This window comes from Schistocerca gregaria, chromosome 1, assembly GCF_023897955.1.
Source record: "Schistocerca gregaria isolate iqSchGreg1 chromosome 1, iqSchGreg1.2, whole genome shotgun sequence".
Lineage (NCBI taxonomy): Eukaryota > Metazoa > Arthropoda > Insecta > Orthoptera > Acrididae > Schistocerca > Schistocerca gregaria.
In genome coordinates this window covers 441,221,549-441,241,816 of record NC_064920.1, presented here as the reverse complement: position 1 = coordinate 441,241,816, position 20,268 = coordinate 441,221,549, and positions in this window count along the sequence as shown.

The following is a 20,268-nucleotide window of genomic DNA, read 5'->3' as shown; positions in this document are numbered from 1 at the left end:
TTGTTAACGACCAGGATTTACATCGTACGTCAGGGTACTCCAAAACACGGTCTTTATAAATTTATTCTTGGTACTGGAGATGATGTACTTGTCCATCAGAAAATTATTTTGGAGTACATTCTTGGTCAGTGGTATTTTTGTCTTCATTTCTTTGAGGCCTGTATCTTCGGCCTCCACATTGCTTCCGAGATAGCGAAATTCGGTTACTTCGTCGAGTGTTTCAGTGCTTTTTATTACGTCAGTATTACCTCCCCCTGCTTTCTTATTTATAACTACGGCTTTTGTCTTCTTAGCACTCACTTTTAGTCTTGTAACCTCTACATTTAATACCCTAATTATTTTATTTACTTTCTACGCTGACTCTGCCACTGTTGCAATGTGATCGGCAAATGTGAGGCAGAGAATAAGCGTACCTCTAATTTTGATTTTAGCCGTCTTTTCTTTCATTGTTGTTATTGCCATCTCGGTGAAGATATTAAATATAAATAAGTGATAGGGGGCACCCCCGTCTCACTCCCCTTCTGATTTTTGCTTCTTTCTTGCTACCATTAATATCCAGTTGAGTACTTTAACTTCTTTATATACTCAAAATCAGTCACCTCTCCTCCAAGCCAAGTTCCATTTCGCGCATTGCTTTAAACAATATCTTCCAAACAACCATATGAAATGGCTTTCCGAGGTCAAAAATGTTATATATGTCTTTCTGTTTACTTCTAATCTTTTTAATTTGATGTCGAAGGGCAACACAGACTTAGAAATAATTACTTCTCACCTGATCTCAGAATTTAAAGTAATGGCCTTTATTGTCAATTTACCTATCAATGATCAAGGACTTGTTTAAGGAAATCATGCCAACACTCTAGGGAGAATGTGTGTGGAGAGAGCGGTTGGACTTAAAGAAACGCTCACGCAACTCACTGAAGGAATATTGGAGCGCTTCTCTTCTCCGTAACAGTAAATTCTCCGATTAAAGATTCAAAAAGTTCTGAATATCGATGTGAAAAATATGGCTTGGAAGTTAACGTAATGTGGAGTGAGTAGCACGAAGGGCAAATAAAACATGATTGCACTGGCGGTGGTGAAAAAACTTATACTACAGACAATAAATAAGTACAAAACATGTTGTTGACGTAAAGTAACATTTAAATAATTAATTTTTCATTTCTCGCCATTGTTTAGGTAACCTGTGACATGCACAGTTTTGTACTAGGCATTATTAACATCTTTGGCAGATCTTGCGATATGTAATATTAATAACGCTTTTTGTAATTTGGATAATCAGAAATGGAAATCAGAAAAGTGTTCTCAAGAAGCCTCTCCAAAACTGGAGAGAAGGGGAGTGGGAAATCGGGGAAATCGACGTATGTTTCGTGTCCTTCTTTTTTTCCAATCATCAATCTTCTTCCTGGTCTGATGCAGCCCGCCACGAATTTCTCTCCTGTGCCAACACCTTCTTTTCAGAGTAGCTCTTGCAACCTATGTCCGCAATTGTTTGCTGGATTTATTCCAAACTCTGTTTTCCTCGTCTTATAGTTGAGCATTTGGCAATAATGACATATCCGCTGTGAATAAAACGTAATATTGCTAAATATTGTGCGAGACATAACCTCAAATTATTTTAAGTCTCCTAGATTTTCACTGTAACATTCCGAGGTCGTAAACTCTTGCTACAGCTCCAAGTCGTGAAGTGGCAGAATAGCAAAACAAATCTGTCCGTTGTTTGTCGACGCTGACGAGATTACGTAAGGTAACCGAGTAACCGGGAAAAATGGCTAAAGAAAAGCAGATTTCACCAGAATGAAGCGACAACAGACGTGTAAATGTTGCACAATGAGCTGCAGTTAAATATTCACTGGAGAATAAATCGCCTCTAAATTGCTCTAACAAAACGACCGTCGAACTAAGCTGTGAGACACAGCATCTTAGTTCGCCAGTTGATTTCTTTTAAAAGTGATGTAACGAATCGAGAAGTTTGACATACCCTACCAGATCAAAGGTGTCTTGACACCTATCACTGGACGTGGCGGCTTTGATTCTGAAGTGGACGCTTTCACTAACGTTTCTAAAAACCGGCCCGGTTGGCCGTCGGATTTGTGTCGAGGTCCAGTGAACCGGCCAGTCTATTGATGGTTTTAGGCGGTTTTCCATCTGCCTGGGTGAATGCGGGCTGGTTCCCCTTATTCCGCCTCAGTTACACTATGTCGGTGATTGATCCGCAAACAAGTTCTCCACGTACGCGTATACCACCATTATTCTACTACACAAAGATAGGTGTTACACTCGTCTGGTGTGATACGTTCCATGGTGGGGTCCAATGGGAGCCGAAGCACACAATAACACTGGGTTCGGTGTGGGGCGGCGGAGGGGTGAACTGGACTGCGGTAGTCGTCGTGGGGTTGTGGACCACTGCGGCTGCGGTGGGGACGGAGCCTCTCCGTCGTTTCTAGGTCACCGGTCAGCATACAATACAATACATACAAGGTTTCTAAATGTCTGTGGAGCACATTTTTTCTCAAGAACCGAAACCAGATACGGTAGTCATGTTGAACGTTGGTATCTGGAGCGAAATCGACGTTCTAACTTCAGATCTGGACTCTCGCCAGGCCATTCCATTTGAAGAATGTTGACGTCCCCAGACAATTGCCTCACAGATGCCGCTTTGTGACAGGGTACCTTGACATCCTAACACAACCAATCATCGTCTCCAAACAGTTCCTGTAAAATGGGTAATGCTGTAAAATGTGTTCATATCCTGCCACATTTAGCGTTTCTTAAGCGCAATAAGGGGACCTTATCCTGACCTCGAAAAAACAGTCCTCCATACTTCAATGTTGGCACTACACAAAATGGCAGGTGTTCTCCAAGCAGTCGCCAAATCGAAGCCCTTCCGTTGGATTGCTACAGGGTACAGTGTGATTCACCACCCCTGTGGCGTCACTCTTTACATCACCTCAAACGCCGCTGTTCAGCCATTGTAGCCCATTATTTATAACTCCCTAAGCACAGTCAATGTGGTATCTGCACTGCTCGTAGCATATTGAAACTCACGAGTGATTCCTTCCACTAATTTCTTGCTGTTGTTACAGCCACTCACCGCAACGATCGACGTTCCGTTTTCGTCAGTGCACTATGTCCGTCCGATCGTGGTTTTGCTGTAGTTCTTGTTTCACGTATCCACTTCACAATCACATCACCAATCGTCGACTTATGAAGCTTTAGAAGGGTTGAAATGTCGGTGTGGGATTTGTCACTCTAGGGACATCCAATGACCAGTCCACGCTCGAAGTCACTGACCTCTCCTGACTGACCCATTCTGCTGTTACTGCTCCTCTACTGACGACGCAGAACTCCCAGCCTCCTATTATACTGGCGGGCCGTCCTCTCGTGAGATCCATTGGCCAATTTCACATTACTTACTTTCCATCTGACAGCGTAATAATTAAAGGTTATTATCTTCCGTACTCGGGGTTTCATCGAACACTGAACGTTCAAAAACCAAATAAAGTCTTATATTTCCATCGCCTTGATGGCAAGTAATATAGAAATAGATCATTTACCCGACCGGCAATTAAAAGGAAAAAAATTCGAACCAGATGGAGTGCACGAGAATATTCTGTAGAATTGTTAGAACAGATAATGGTTGACGCTCTACCTGTTAGAATAAAACATCCGGCATGTACACACACTACTAATTATTTTTGTCTTTTAAAATCGAACTTAGGCAACTGTGAAGGCAGAGAGCGTAACGCGCAATGAATGGAATCCTTCCATGAAATGCCTGTTTTCTTCTTCTCGGAAACAAGGGATTAATTATTGGAGCCAAATATTTTTCAGCATTCTGTTGCATTAGTATGTTCATCGGTCTCTCGTTGATAAGCGAGACTCAGAAATCAGCATTCACTTGATACCGAAGATGACTTATACAGGACGCTAAACGCTTTTCAACTTCGTGAATGAGTTTTTCATTTCACCAGAGAAGTGAAATTATCCATCTATTTGAGTCAGATATTCCATTCAGGTTGCTCATTCTGGAGGATTTCCATAGGGTTTAGCATTAAAGTTCACAGGTTGCAGTACAAATAAAAACTGAAGGCCAGAAAAATGCATAGCTTTTTGCAATTGTGAATGCGTTTTCGCAATTAGACGGTGAGGCATTATCTAGCTCCTCCTGAAAAATACAGCTGGAGAAAATTCAACCGGAAGTTAAATTTTATCACGGATATTGGATTCTATAATTTAGTCATACTTGTGTTTGACAAGCTATCAAGGACACTTTGAGATAATGTAGAGGATTCACGCACGAAAGTAATGCACTAAATTTGAGCTATTTTAGGAACTACTAGTAAACCCCTGTTCCTTTAAAGAAATCAAAGTCTCCATGTACAAAACAGCTTCAAACTTCTGATCACTTTGAAAATGAGTTAATGTGCCAGATATTTCACAAACAGTAAGTGAAGGAAGTTCAGTTACCTTCTGTAATCACGATTAAAGTTTGTTCAGACTCCCAAAGTGCTCTCTTTATCAAACACGGATTACTATACTCTTGATAATTTGCGCTCTGTTTAATACAAAAGGTAGTTTTTCACGCATATCAATGTTTATGATGTCATATCTCTTCAACTATGTGTCGTTCAATGTGGCCAATGCAGTTATTATTAAAGAAGAAATAAAGGAAAACGTCTTGCCTTCTGCGGCAGTTTTATTTCATGAAAAGCGAAAAATTTATGAGTATAATTCTATTTTTTTACTGGTGTCAGCGAGAAAAAGTTTCGTAGATCTTTGAAATTGTGTGTAAAGTTTGTTGCGAGTCAATAGTACTCGACCCGGAATGATTAAAATCAATGCATGTCATTCAGACATTTCTGGCGGTTTATTGTAACAGCTAGAGACACTTAAATAGCGACGAATTTCCATGCCACCCGCGGCGTCTAATCTAGGTACAAGTGAGATGTTTGTAGAAAGCAAAGGTTAACAGCGAACACAAATATGACTTTGTACTCTGATATAGCGTACTAAAGCCAGTTAAGCTAAGTAGCTCCGTCTTGCCGCTATTCAATGGCTAGGGATTGAAGTATTTTACCGTTACGACCTCATGTTAGAACGTAGTTTATATACCGCTGTCATTGTAAAACCTTCTAACGAGAAGGGAAGCATCACTTAGGGCAAAGACGTAGATTAATTTCGCTAAAGGTATAATAACTGAGTAAGTGCCACCATCTTTTTGTTTCTTCGCAGTTAGTGCATGTACGTCCCCCAGAAATTTGTCCTCGAACACATACCTGCAGGAAGAAGTGGGACGCAAGCCAAAAGTAATTTACAAATCTCAAGCACGAACGTCTCTTCAGAGCGACTGATTTCTTAAGCTGATGACTCTACAGAATAATCGATTAACAAATGAGCAGGTACTGAACCCAGACTGGCGAAAAAAGAGATTTATGGCATAACTTGACGGAAAGAAGGGATCTGGTTTAGGACACTTCCGGGTACATAGGGCATAATGAGTCTGCCAGTGAAGGTAATAGTGGAGGAGGGGTGTGGAGAAAGTGGTAAAATTGTAGATGCAGGCTAGGGATGAATATAGTAAGCAATTTCAAAGGAATTTTGGTTGCAATAGTTAAATATGTAGACATGAAGAGGCGTGCACAGGGTAAATCAGAGTGGAGAGCTGCATCAAACCAGCCTTCGTATTAGATCCCCAACATCATCACAACAACAACACAAACAACAATAATAACGTGGCTTATACACATACGGAAATAGCTCTAAGAGCGGACATTTGTTACTGTTATTGTGAGAGACTATTAACTTATTATTAGCTATGTTGTTGTGGTGATAGCGAAAACTGTTACAACAGCGAATAACTATTATTGTATATAACTTGGTCCTTGTGTGTTTATCTTTTGTGAGTAAGTTTTACGTATTTGAAGACACTTAGGTTGAATTTACCTGCGACTTTATTCTCCCACGTCCTGTATTACAGACAACAAAGTTCTAAAAAAAAAACGACGCACCGCGAAGAAATCATTCGAATTGGACGGAAATCGGATGATTTATTCAAGAGAAAGAGAAAGAGATTCACAAATAGAGCAGGTCAGTAACATGTTGGTCCATCTCTGGTTTTTATATAAGGAGCTATTCGGCTTGACTCTGATTGTTGGATGTGTTTCTGACGGATATCATGCCAAATTCTGTCCAACTGGCGCATTAGATTGTCAAAATCTCTAGCTGGTTGGAGGGTACTGCCCATGATACGTCGACCATTGGGCAGAGATCCTGTTGGGAGAAAATCTGGCGACCTTTATGACCAAGGCAGGAACTGGAAAGCACTAAACAAGGAGTAGAAACTCTCACCGTGTGTGGGTGGAAATAATCTTGCTGAAATGTAACTCCACAGCCCAGGGTAGCTTATCACGAAGGTCAAGAAAAAAAAAGGCACCCAAATACTCCTTGCTTTAGGGTCGTATGGTGGGCGACAAACAGGTCGATATGCCACCACTGTTCACGGTGTCTCCAGACACGTCTTCGGTGGTCATCGTGATTCGTCACTGAAGATAATACTATTCCACTCAATGAGATTCCAGGCTGAAGACACATCTGGAGATGCCCCGGACAGTGCTGGAATACGAACCTGGTTGTCGCATGCCTTATGGTCCGACAGCCAGGAATGAAGGTCTGGGCTGGCGTTTCTTCTCATAGAAGGACTCCTACGGTTATCATCCACGTCATCCTTGCAGCACAGCGGTACGTCGACGATATTCTACGCCCCAATATGTTACACTTCATAGCAGGCCATCTTGGGCTTACATCTCAGCAAAATAATGCCCACCCGTGCACGGCGAGAGGTTCTACTGTTTGTCTTCGTGCTTTCCAAACCCTACCTTGAACAACAAGGTCGCCTGATCTTTCCCCAACTGAGAACATTTTGAGTATTATGAGCAGGGGTTTTGTCAATATAATGCGCCAATTGGACAGGATTAGACACGATATCCCTCAGGAGGACACCCAACATCTGTCAATACTAAGCCGGGCTGGAATCAGAGCTAACTATTTGTAGTATCGTTCCCAGAACCGATCGCGGTCCTCTGGTTTGGAGCCGAGTGTTCACTCTGTCTGCTTACCGGGGGTTTCATCCGAGATGTGGAGGATGCTGGTGATGCCACTGCCGTCTACTCCACGTCTGCTGTGCAGCGAGCTACGTTGATTTAAGTATTAACTGTATTTTTCTTACTTGTCACTTCTTCATCCGTGTTTTTTTGCTTTTAGGAAACTTTAATTGTCGACTGATAGTAATAGTGTTCCATAGATTTCGTGTTTGTTTTGAATACAGTCAGAGAGAGTCCCTCTAGTCAACCATAGTTCCAGTAGTGCTAGTGTTTGTTTTCAATACAGGTCAGAGACAGGTAGTGCTATTTTCATTGTTTTCAGCAAGAAGTGGCTAGCAATCACAGTTTAGTCAACAATCAGCCGCCTTTAGTGAATTAGCAGTCTAGTTAAAATTTGTTTAACTCTCTACAGTAAATTGATTTCTTAGGATGGATAGGATGTGTGACTGCTGTGTTCGGACGCAGGAGGAGCTGGCCATTGTTCGCAAACAGCTGAACGTGTTGATGGCCACGGTCAGCCGTCTTCAGACTGCTGCCTCGGAGTGAAGCGGCAGTGGGGAGTCTGGTGCGTCGCATGGTACACCCAAGATGTTACATGCTTCACCCACTGTCCCTGCTGTCGAGACATCTCCGCGGGTCCCGGGCGCGGTTGGGCCACCCTCTCCCCAAGGGGAGTGACGCGTTCAGCGGCGTTCGCGGCGCACGAGGTGAAGGGTCAATGTGGAGGCTGGCCATGTGGCATCACTCGCTCTGCCTGTGAGTGGACATATGGCCGCTCCTTCAGCAAGGTCCGAGCAGGCACACGGAGGGAGGGGTTTATTATTTACTGGGAGCTCCAACGTTAGGCAGGTGATGGAGCCCCTTAGGGAAATAGCGGAAAGGTTGGGGATGAAAGCCAGTGTTCACTCTGTCTGCTTGCCGGGAGGTTTCATCCGAGTTGTGGAGGAGGCCCTGCCGGCGGCGATAGAGAGCACTGGGTGCACCCGATTGCAAATTGTTGCTCATGTAGACACCAATGACTCCTGCCGTCTGGGTTCAGAGGTCATCCTCAGTTCGTACAGGCGGTTGGCGGAATTGGTGAAGGCGGAAAGCCTCGCTCGCGGGGTGGAATCAGAACTAACTATTTGTAGTATCGTTCCCAGAACCGATCGCGGTCCTCTGGTTTGGAGCCGAGTGGAAGGCTTAAACCAGAGGCTCAGACGATTCTGCGGAGAGCTGGGGTGCAAATTTCTCGACCTCCGCTATCGGGTGGAGAAATGTAGGGTCCCCCTGAATAGGTCAGGCGTGCACTACACGCCGGAAGCGGCTACGAGGGTAACGGAGTACGTGTGGAGTGCACATGTGGTTTTTTTTAGGTTAGAGAATTCCCTCCCTAGGGCCGACAAGACGCCTCCTGAGACGCGGCAAGGTAGGAGTAGGCGAAATGCAACAGGGAATAACAATATTAATGTACTAATAGTAAACTGCAGGAGCGTCTATAGAAAGGTCCCAGAACTGCTCTCATTAATAAACGATCACAATGCCCATATAGTACTAGGGACAGAAAGTTAGCTAAAACCAGACGTAAACAGTTATGAAGTCCTAAACTCAGATTGGAATGTATACCGCAGAGACAGGCTGGACAGTGATGGGGGAGGCGTGTTTATGGCGATAAGAAATTTTATAGTGTCGAAGGAAATTGACGGAGATGCGAAATTTGAAATAATTTGGGTGAAGGTCACGGTTAAAGCAGGCTCAGACATGGTAATTGGACGTCTCTATTGGCCTCCTGGCTAAGCAGCTGTTGTGGCTGAGCACCTGAAGGATAATTTGGAAAATATTTCGAGTAGATTTCCCCACCATGTTATAGTTTTGGATAGAGATTTTAATTTGCCGGATATGGGCTGGGACACTCAAACGTTCATAACGGGTGGCAGGGACAAAGAATCCAGTGAAACTTTTTAAAGTGCTTTATCTGAAAACTACCTTGAGCAGTTAAACAGAGAACCGACTCGTGGCGATAACATATTAGACCTTCTGGTGACAAACAGACCCGAACTATTTGAAAGAGTTGACGCAGAACAGAGAATCAGTGATCATAAAGCGGTTACTGCATCGATGATTTAAGCCGTAAATAGAAATATTAAAAAAGGTAGGAAGATTTTTCTGTTTAGCAAAAGTGACAAAAAGCAGGTTACAGAGTACCTGACGTCTCAACACAAAAGTTTTGTCTCAAGTACAGATAGTGTTAAGGATCAGTGGACAAAGTTCAAAACAATATGCGTTAGATGAGTATGTGCCAAGCAAGATCGTAAAAGATGGAAAAGAGCCACCGTGGTACAACAACCGAGTTAGAAAACTGCTGCGGAAGCAAAGCGAACTTCACAGCAAATATAAACATAGCCAAAGCCTTGCAGACAAACAAAAATTACGCGAAGCGAAAAGTAGTGTGAGGAGGGCTATGCGAGAGGCTTTCAATGAATTCGGAAGTAAAGTTCTATGTACTGACTTGGCAGAAAATCCTAAGAAATTTTGGTCCTATGTCAAAGCGGTAGGTGGATCAAAACAAAATGTCCAGACACTCTGTGACCAAAATGGTACAGAAGCAGAGGATGACAGACTAAAGGCCGAAATACTAAATGTCTTTTTCCAAAGCTGTTTCACAGAGGAAGACTGCACTGTAGTTCCTTCTCTAGATTGTCGCACAGATGACAAAATGGTAGATATCGAAATAGACGACAGAGGGATAGAGAAACAATTAAAATCGCTCAAAAGAGGAAAGGCTCCTGGACCTGATGGGACAGCAGTTCGATTTTACACAGAGTAAGCGAAGGAACCTGCCCCCGTTCTTGCAGCGGTGTACAGTAGGTCTCTAGAAGAGCGTAGCGTTCCACAGGGTTGGAAAAAGGGCTCAGGTCATCCCCGTTTTCAAGAAGGGACGTCGAACAGATGTGTATAACTATAGACCTATATCTCTAACATCTATCAATTGTAGAATTTTGGAACACGTATTATGTTCGAGTATAATGACTTTTCTGGAGACTAGAATTCTACTCTGTAGGAATCAGCATGGGTTTCGAAAAAGACGGTCGTGTGAAACCCAGCTCGCGCTATTCGTCCACGACGCTCAGAGGGCCATAGACACGGATTCACAGGTAGATGCTGTGTTTCTTGACTTCCCCAAGGCGTTCGATACAGTTCCCCACAGTCGTTAAATGAACAAAGTAAGAGCATATGGACTATCAGACCAATTGTGTGATTGGATTGAAGAGTTCCTAGATAACAGAACGCAGACCCTGTGTCTGCCTGTCTGATCAATGTAAAACTTGTCACAATCAGAACAGGGAATTTTGTATACCCCACTGTTGGCTAATAAGTGGATCTTATATTTGCTATTGAAAATACACTGTACTGTGGTGTTCTTAATATGTGTAAGTAGGCTGTTTAGGTTTTCTTATTGGTAACGCCACGTATGAAAATCGCTGGCTGTGCTGTGTGCAGTCTGTGGCTGGTTTGCATTATTGTCTGCCATTGTAGTGTTGGGCAGCGGCAGCTGGATGTGAACAGCGCGTAGCGTTGTGCAGTTGGAGGTGAGCCGCCAGCAGTGGTGGACGTGGGGAGAGAGCTGGCGGAGTTTTGAAATTTGTAAGCCTGGATGTCATGAACTGCTATATATATTATGACTATTAAGGTAAATACATTGTTTGTTCTCTATCGAAATCTTTCATTTGCTAACTATGCCTATCAGTAGTTTGAATCTTTTATTTAGTTGGCAGTAGTGGCGCTCGCTGTATTGCAGTAGTTCGAGTAACGAAGATTTTTGGTGAGGTAAGTGATTTGTGAAAGGTATAGGTTAATGTTAGTCAGGGCCATTCTTCTGTAGGGATTATTAAAAGTCAGATTGCGTTGCGCTAAAATATATATATATATATATATATATATTGTGTGTCAGTTTAAGCACAGTCTTGTATAATTTTTCTATTTCATTCATGGTAGGAAAGTCTATACTTGATGCTTTCAGTGGTTTGGCTACAATCTGTGGTACCTTTCCTAGACATGGTAATGTACACCATTTCTTACAGATATTGGATGGGAAAGCAGATGAGGCATCGAGGAGGGGTAAAATTTTACGTTTTTGATTCCTATGCAAGATGTCGTCAATAAGGACTGGATTGTAGCCACTGAGTGGGACAATAAATGTCAATGTATCTAACTCTGCTTTAAAATCGTCTGTAGAGATGGGTACAGGAATGAGATAGGGTACCATTGAGTAGAATGCTGAACATGTGTAAGCTATGGAGTGTTGTTAGCAAGAAGGTATTACTGTGCCTGTAGTTATAGCTTTTCTAAGTCTTTGTGTACTGATGTCTATGGTGAGATCTAAGAAGTTTTTGGATTTATGGCCAATATCCCTTGTGAACTGAATGTTTTTGTGTGGCTGTTTAGGTTTTTCAAAAACCTGTTGTGTTGTCTTGTAGTACAATCTACATACACAGGACGTTTGACGTTTTTGATAGTGAAGTTTGTCAAAGTGTAAGTGATCTTATTCATGATGTATTTTTGCGCCAGATCAAGAAATTATCTATGATTAGGTATTGGATCGCACTTTTAACGTAAAATTACAAACAAAAGTTTTCACAGCCTGTAATTAACCTATCGAATCTGGTTCTGTCACCAAATGAACAAAAATTACTTGAGATAGGTTTTACGCAAATACGGTCCTTCCTGCCCTCCATCATAAAAACAACTGGATGTTATGAAAGTAGGTACTGAATATGCTCTAATGAATGACACTACCGCAAAATATTTATTTGCCAATACACTAAAGAAAGATACCAGATTTGAGGGTAACATCCTACAGGCTATTAATTTTTTCACCCTCAAGTCCTTAAAACAGAAATTCCAACAGGATATCATTAGCACAAAACCTGATAAAGGCAGTATTATTGTACTTTTGAACAAACGTCAATAGCAGGATAAAGTTAATGATTTCCTGAACACCACATGTTTCCAAGTCTTTCGTAAAGACTGTACTAAATTATTCAAAGAGGGTGTTAAATGTGCAATCAATTCATGCAAAAGCACATTCTCAGCCTTTGAAGCAAAACTGTTAACTAAATTGAACCCAGTATCTTCTAGAATGTATGGGCTTCGTAAAGTGCATAAACAAATTGTTCATATTCATCCATTTATATCATCATTCACTGCTCCATCTTAAAAAGTAGCTAGTAAACCGGACATGTTAATTAAGAGCAAAACTAAATTCAAACCAAAGCATGGTATTTCAAACTCTGCGGACCTAGTAAATAACTAAAAGGTATATCCACCACACGTGGTGATAAATTAGTATCCTTTGATGTCTGCAGTTTGTTTTCTAACATATGAGTAGTCGAATGAATTGATATTCTGACAGAATTGATGTACAAAACTAACGTCAATCCTGTGGATTTAAATGACTTGAGACTGGCCACTCAGGCATGCTTGGCACAGAACTATTTCCATTTCAAAGGGACTCTTTATAAACAATTACATGGCTTAGCTCTGGGTTCCCCTCTTATTCCACTGTTGCCTGAAATATTTAAGGAGCATTTTGACCGAGATTTTCTGAAAGAAGAGCCTCTGAGTGCAAATATCAAATACTGGTTTAGATACGTACATGATGTCCTGTGTGTGTAAACTACTACTATAAGGCAACTCAGCACCTTTTAGAAAATCCTACACAGTCAACATAAAAATATTCAGTTCACAATGGAAATTGTCAACAAATCCATAAACATCTTAGATCTTGCCATCGACATCAGTACAGAAACACATTATTTCAAAATTTATAGAAAAGCTATAACTACAAGCACAGTACTTGCTAACAACACCCCACAGCTCACAAACATGCAGCATTCTGCTCAAAGGTACACTACCTCATATCTGTGCCCATGTCTACAAACGATTTTAAAGCATACAGTGAAATTTATTGACCCACTCAGTGGCTACAATCCAGTCCTTATTGACCAAATCTCGGAGCGCGTCATGTAGGACACGTGAACCGATAAAAGCGTTTTCACAAATACGATAAAGTTCAAAAGTCAGGAAGCTAATAGCTTCGTCACAGAGTAAATATTTTACCCTAATTCAAGTAATATTCTTCAAATCAATAAGTATCTTGCACTATACACTTTCTAAAGTAGCCTATTTTCTTTCACGGGGTTCAGGTTATCACCAAATCAAATTTCATTGAAAGCGCTTCAGTGGGTTAGTCGTGAAAACTTAATAAACAGATGTATGAATAAATCATTCCATTACGATATCCTTATTTTCTGTGATCCGTCTATGATGAAATAAAGAATATTCGATTAGAAGTTTTGGAGATGCGTGTTCAAAAAGACAGACATGATAGTTTTACAGTTTTATTATTAATATAGACATCGAAAGGGAGACTGACGGAAGCGTTACAAGCTGATAATATCCCCAAGACGTTTCTTATTCACGTCGCCTCTGCCTGGTGTATACGCTGCGTTGCAATCAAATAGGGACCTTCCGGTACCATTCTGGCCACCAGATATTACAGTGCACTGTGTAGGGAGGTCCAGTGTTAACTAGCAAGTAAAGAATAACACAGGGCGCATCCATATTGTTCGATTAATTTACTGCCGATGGCGAGTGATTCAGTACCTGCGTTAAACGAAAAAGCAACAAGTGTGCCTGCGGTGTGAATGAGCAGTACGTGTTCAGATGAGTCCAGTGGCGGACCGCTTGTAAGGTCGGCACACTTCATTGAGGTTCACTGTACTGAATAACTATTCTAAACTACTGATGAATACCACACCATGCAGATCAGCTGGGGGAGGTAATGGACCCTTTCAACAGGTTTTACAGACAAATATAGACAGAAGAAAGGCAACCGTGGAGAAACATGGGGAAACACAAGAAATTTTTTAATTTCTTGACAAGTGTTTAATACAGAAATTTCAGGAAAATAAAGTAATAGTGCACCATTAATCACTCAGAAATGAAGTCAGTAGAAACTGCAAGGAAGTGATTGCAAGCAAAGTGTAAAGAGATAGTAGTCGTAAGGTCAGAATCAAAGTACAAAGAGTCAAAACAACTTTCGAATACTTAAAAACAAAGGCATCACCATAAGAAGTTCAAAACCAATGCCACCCTTAAAAGCAAAGAAGAGAACGGATAGTTTTTCTTACACCTACAGAAGTGGAGCGGGAACTTAGTCCAATAAGTGCAGAGTCGCTTTGTAAAATATTTATTAATTACCTAAGCAATTACATAAAATTTCAAAACACAGCAAAATTTAAACATTCCTTTGAACCATCAATGAAATCTTTAGCACAATAATATAGAGTTCATCTAGGCAATACATGACTTTTAATTAAACCTATAACACTGACAAATCAGTGGGTCCGCTGCCATAGTGCAATCAACGCAAATGGGCGCCTCAGTTGTATACAACGAAACGGCCCCAGCACAGAAACATTAAATAACAACTCCCTTTGTTCATAGTGCTGGCACTTTTTCCTTTAACACCCGTATCTCAAAACCACGAAATTAAGGATTCCTGATGCGGTGTGCATACTGTAAGACCTTCGTTACACACACCATCAGATTATTTGACTTTTCGCTCTAACGAAGTAGGCAAGTGTCAGCAAAATGTCTCGTAGTCTTATCGTGGCATGTTTATCTTATGCTATTAGGTCAGACGATAGAAATGCCACTTGCACGCTTAGAGTAGCTGATGGACGGTGACCAACTTTAAACAGAAGTTGATTAATTTTCACACATGTTTATTAAAATAATAAAAAGCATAGACATTACATAACTTGATTCTGGATGCTATTTACAATTGACAATCTGAAGTTCCTTTGGTCTTGTTACGTTAATCTTATTCTCACATATCTCTGATACCTGACAAAGTGTCTATACATTTATCTTCATGGCTATGTACAGGAATATGATAATCTTATTAGGCGCAGACTGAAACTTGATTGTGGACTGGTACAAACTAATGTAGACTGGTACGGACTGGTGCAGACAAATGCAGACTCACTAATCGGAGGTCTGTACACTCGTTATAATACCTTACACGTTCATGTATCATTGCGCGGGTGTGATCCGCGAGGATACAAGCTTCTACGTTAGCACCAATCTCATTGGCTGCGTTACATATTCATACGCGGATCGGCGGAAGCAGAATTTGGTCCGTCTCTGAGGCAGCGCCATCTCGTAGTGCGGAGACGGACGAGCGCTGCACCTGCGCTGTTGTGCTTAGTGGGGCGCGCTCTGGTGGGAAACTTGTGTAAGCGCTGACTACGTGGAACTATGTACACAACACCTGAGTTAAAGGATACTGTATAACAGCATAATACATGGTTCGCGCTTGCTTATGTACACTCAAATGCTTGCGTGCGCACACGTAGCAGGCCGCCAGTGCGGCAAGCGCGAAAGCAATATTATGTGCTAGCCCCAACAAACCAGCGTAGTACAAGAACGTACAGAGATGAAGCCCGCTGTCTGAAAGCACCCACAAACATTGACACACTTAATTAATGAGAACCTGGGACTCATACAGTACGTGCAATAGCTCAGTATCGCCGTCCGCTGTCGCTGAGCGGTTCTAGGCGCTTCAGTCCGGAACCGCGCTGCTGCTACGATCCCAGGTTCGAATCCTGGATGTGTGTGATGTCCGTAGGTTTGTTAGGTTCAAGTACTTCTAAGTCTAGGGGACTGATGACCCCAGATATTACGTCCCATAGTGCTTAGAGCCATTTGAACCATTTTGAGCTCGGTATCGTTTAGAATACGTAGATCGACTAACAACGCCAGCCAAGGTACGTAAACAGCAATAAGGTTCATCAATAACCTCACACGTACCGTCTACACTTCGTTTCCAGCTGTACACTCAGTTGTGCAGTATCGAAGCTTTAAACCCATTAGCTTCAGTATATCGATGGGCCTAACCATCGTCGGATTTCAGCTACATGCTTACAACACATCTACATCTACATCTACATCCATACTTCGCAAGCCACTTGACGGTGTGTGGCGGAGGGTACCCTGAGTACCTCTATCGGTTCTCCCTTCTATTCCAGTCTCGTATTGTACGTGGAAAGAAGGATTGTCGGTATGCTTCTGTGTGTGCTCTAACCTCTCTGAATTTATCCTCATGGTCTCTTCGCGAGATATACGTAGGAGGGAGCAATATACTGCTTGACTCTTCGGTGAAGGTATGTTCTCGAAACTTTAACAAAAGCCCGTACCCAGCTACTGAGCGTCTCTCCTGCAGAGTCTTCCACTGGAGTTTATCTATCATCTCCGTAACGCTTTCGCGATTACTAAATGATCCTGTAACGAAGCGCGCTGCTCTCCGTTGGATCTTCTCTATCTCTTCTATCAACCCTATCTGGTGCGGATCCCACACTGCTGAGCAGTATTCAAGAAGTGGGCGAACAAGCGTACTGTAACCTACTTCCTTTGTTGTCGGATAGCATTTCCTTAGAATTCTTCCAATGAATCTCAGTCAGGCATCTGCTTTACCGACGATCAACTTTATATGATCATTCCATTTTAAATCACTCCTAATGCGTACTCCAAGATTATTTATGGAATTAACTGCTTCCAGTTGCTGATCTGCTATTTTGTAACTAAATGATAAGGGACCTATCTTTCTATGTATTCGCATCACATTACACTTGTCTACATTGAGATTCAATTGCCATTCCGTGCACCATGCGTCAATTCGCTGCAGATCCTCCTGCATTTCAGTACAAGTTTCCATTGTTGCAACCTCTCGATACACCACAGCATCATCTGCAAAAAGCTTCAGTGAACTTCCGATGTCATCCACCAGGTCATTTATGTATATTGTGAATAGCAACGGTCCTATGACACTCCCCTGCGGCACACCTGAAATCACTCTTACTTCGGAAGACTTCTCTCCATTGAGAATGACATGCTGCGTTCTGTTATCTATGAACTCCTCAATCCAATCACACAATTGATCTGATAGTCCGTATGCTCTTGCTTTGTTCATTAAACGACTGTGGGGAACTGTGTCAAACGCCTTGCGGAAGTCAAGAAACACGGCATCTACCTGTGAACCCGTGTCTAAGGCCCTCTGAGTCTCGTGGACGAATAGCGCGAGCTGGGTTTCACACGACCGTCTTTTTCGAAACCCATGCTGATTCCTACAGAGTAGATTTCTAGTCTCCAGAAAAGACATTATACGTACTAGAACATAAAACGTGTTCTAAAATTCTACAACTGATCGACGTTAGAGATATAGGTCTATAGTTCTGCACATCTGTTCGACGTCCCTTCTTGAAAACGGGGATGACCTGTGCCCTTTTCCAATCTTTTGGAACGCTTCGCTCTGCTAGAGACCTACGGCACACCGCTGCAAGAACGGGGGCAAGTTCCTTCGCGTACTCTGTGTAAAATCGAACTGGTATCCCATCAGGACCAGTGGCCTTTCCTCTATTGAGCGATTTTAATTGTTTCTCTATCCCTCTGTCGTCTATTTCGATATCTACCATTTTGTCAACTGTGCGACAATCTAGAGAAGGAAGCACAGTGCAGTCTTCCTCTGTGAAACAGCTTTGGAAGAAGACATTTAGTATTTCGGCCTTTAGTCTGTCATCCTCTGTTTCTGTACCATTTTGGTCACAGAGTGTCTGGACATTTTGTTTTGATCCACCTACCGCTTTGACATAGGACCAAAATTTCTTACGATTTTCTGCCAAGTCAGTACATAGAACTTTACTTTCGAATTCATTGAAAGCCTCTCGCATAGCCCTCCTCACACTACTTTTCGCTTCGCGTAATTTTTGTTTGTCTGCAAGGCTTTGGCTATGTTTACGTTTGCTGTGAAGTTCCCTTTGCTTCCGCAGCAGTTTTCTAACTCAGTTGTTGTACCACGGTGGCTCTTTCCCATCTCTTACGATCTTGCTTGGCACATACTCATCTAACGCATATTGTACGACGGTTTTGAACTTTGTCCACTGATCCTCAACACTATCTGTACTTGAGACAAAACTTTTGTGTTGAGCCGTCAGGTACTCTGTAATCTGATTTTTGTCACTTTTGCTACACAGAAAAATCTTCCTACCTTTTTATTATTTCTATTTACGGCTGAAATCATCGATGCAGTAACCGCTTTATGATCGCTAATTCCCTGTTCTGCATTAACTGATTCAAATAGTTCGGGTCTGTTTGTCACCAGAAGGTCTAATATGTTATCGCCACGAGTCGGTTCTCTGTTTAACTGCTCAAGGTAGTTTTCAGATAAAGCACTTAAAAATATTTCACTGGATTCTTTGTCCCTGCCACCCGTTATGAACGTTTGAGTCTCCCAGTCTATATCAGGCAAATTAAAATCTCCATCCAAAACTATAACATGGTGGGGAAATCTACTCGAAATATTTTCCAAATTATTCTTCAGGTGCTGAGCCACAACAGCTGCTGAGCCCGGGGGCCTATAGAGACATTCAATTACCATGTCTGAGCCTGCTTTAACCGTGACCTTCACCCAAATCATTTCACAATTCGAATCTCCGTCAATTTCCTTCGATACTATTGCACTTCTTATCGCTATAAACACGCCTCCCCCTTCACTGTCCAGCCTGTACACGGAGTGTACCGTCAGCCAACTCAGTACGGTACACTTTTAACAGCCGAACGTCATATCGTACCAAACCTCTGCTGTTGGTCGCACAAGTGTCTGACAGCTCGCTCCAACTGACTTTGTGGCTGTCCTTTTCCTGTCGTCACATCCCGATTGCGCTTGCGTCGCGGCAGCCACGACAGCGCGAAGACGTGACAACCCCCAAAACGAGAAAAGGAGTGCCAACTTACGGCACAGTGTGAAATTCCTTTACGAGCAGGAAGAACTGTCCGATAATCTAGTAGATGTCACTTCCAAAGACGTAAGGGATGTAGAGTGAGATACTGACAGAGCTTTGGAAGCTTTGTGGAACAGGAACTAATGATTCAAGTTAGTGGGTTGAATCTGTCAACTGGAGATATTCAATCGAACTTTCGTTTTTTTTTTCTTCATCAGTCTTCTTACCGACCTGATGCGGCCCACCATGAATTCCTCTCCTGTACCAATCTCAGAGTGGCACTTGCAAACTATTTCCTCAATTGTTTGCTGGAAGTACCCGAGTCTGTGTTTTCCTCTACAGATTTTACCTACTACAGCTCCCTCCAGTACCTTCGAAGTTATTCCCTGATGTCTTAACAGATGTCCTACCATCCGGCCCCTTCTTCTTCTTAGAGTTTTCCATATATTCCTTCCCTCTCCGATTCCACACAGAACCTCCTCATTCCATACCTTATCAATCCACCTGCTTTTCAATATTCGTCTATAGCACCACATCTTAAATGCTTCGATTCTCTTCTGTTGCAGTATTCCCACAGTGAAAATGCTGTGTCCCAAACGCACATTCTCAGAAATTTCTTACTCAAATTAAGGCCTATGTTTGATACTAGTAGACTTCTCTTGGCCAGGTATGCCCTTTTTTCCAGCACTAGTTTGCTTTTGATGTCCTCCTTCCTCCGACTGTCATAAGCTATCTTGCTGCCCAGGTAGCAGAATTCCTTAACTCCATCTACTTCGTGATCACCAGTGCTGATATTAAGATTCTCGCTGTTCTCATTTTTGCTATTTCTCATTACTTTCTTCTTTCTTCGACTTACTCTCAGTCCATACTCTGTGCTCATTAGACTGTTCACTCCACTCAGCAGATCATGTAATTCTTCTTCACTTGCACTGAGAACAGCAATATCATCAGCGAATCTTATCATTAAAGTCATTTAACACTGAAATTTAATCCCACCATTGTACATTCTTTTATTTACATCAGTGCTTCTTCTATATATACGAGGGTTGGAACTTTAATAGTGGCAACTATTTATTTACAGCTCGTACAAAATAGATACGTGTTTCAAAGTTTTACTGACCTTCAAAGTAGTCACCAGCATTGTGTATAACCCGTTTTTCGAGCCGGCCGTTGTGGCCGAGCGGTTCTAGACCCTTCAGTCCGGAACCACACAGCTGCTACGGTCGTAGGTTCGAATCCTGCCACTGGCATGGATGTGTGTGATGTCCTTAGGTTGGTTACGTTTAAGTAGTTCTAAGTCTAGGGGGCTGATGACCTCAGATGTTAAGTCCCATAGTGCTTAG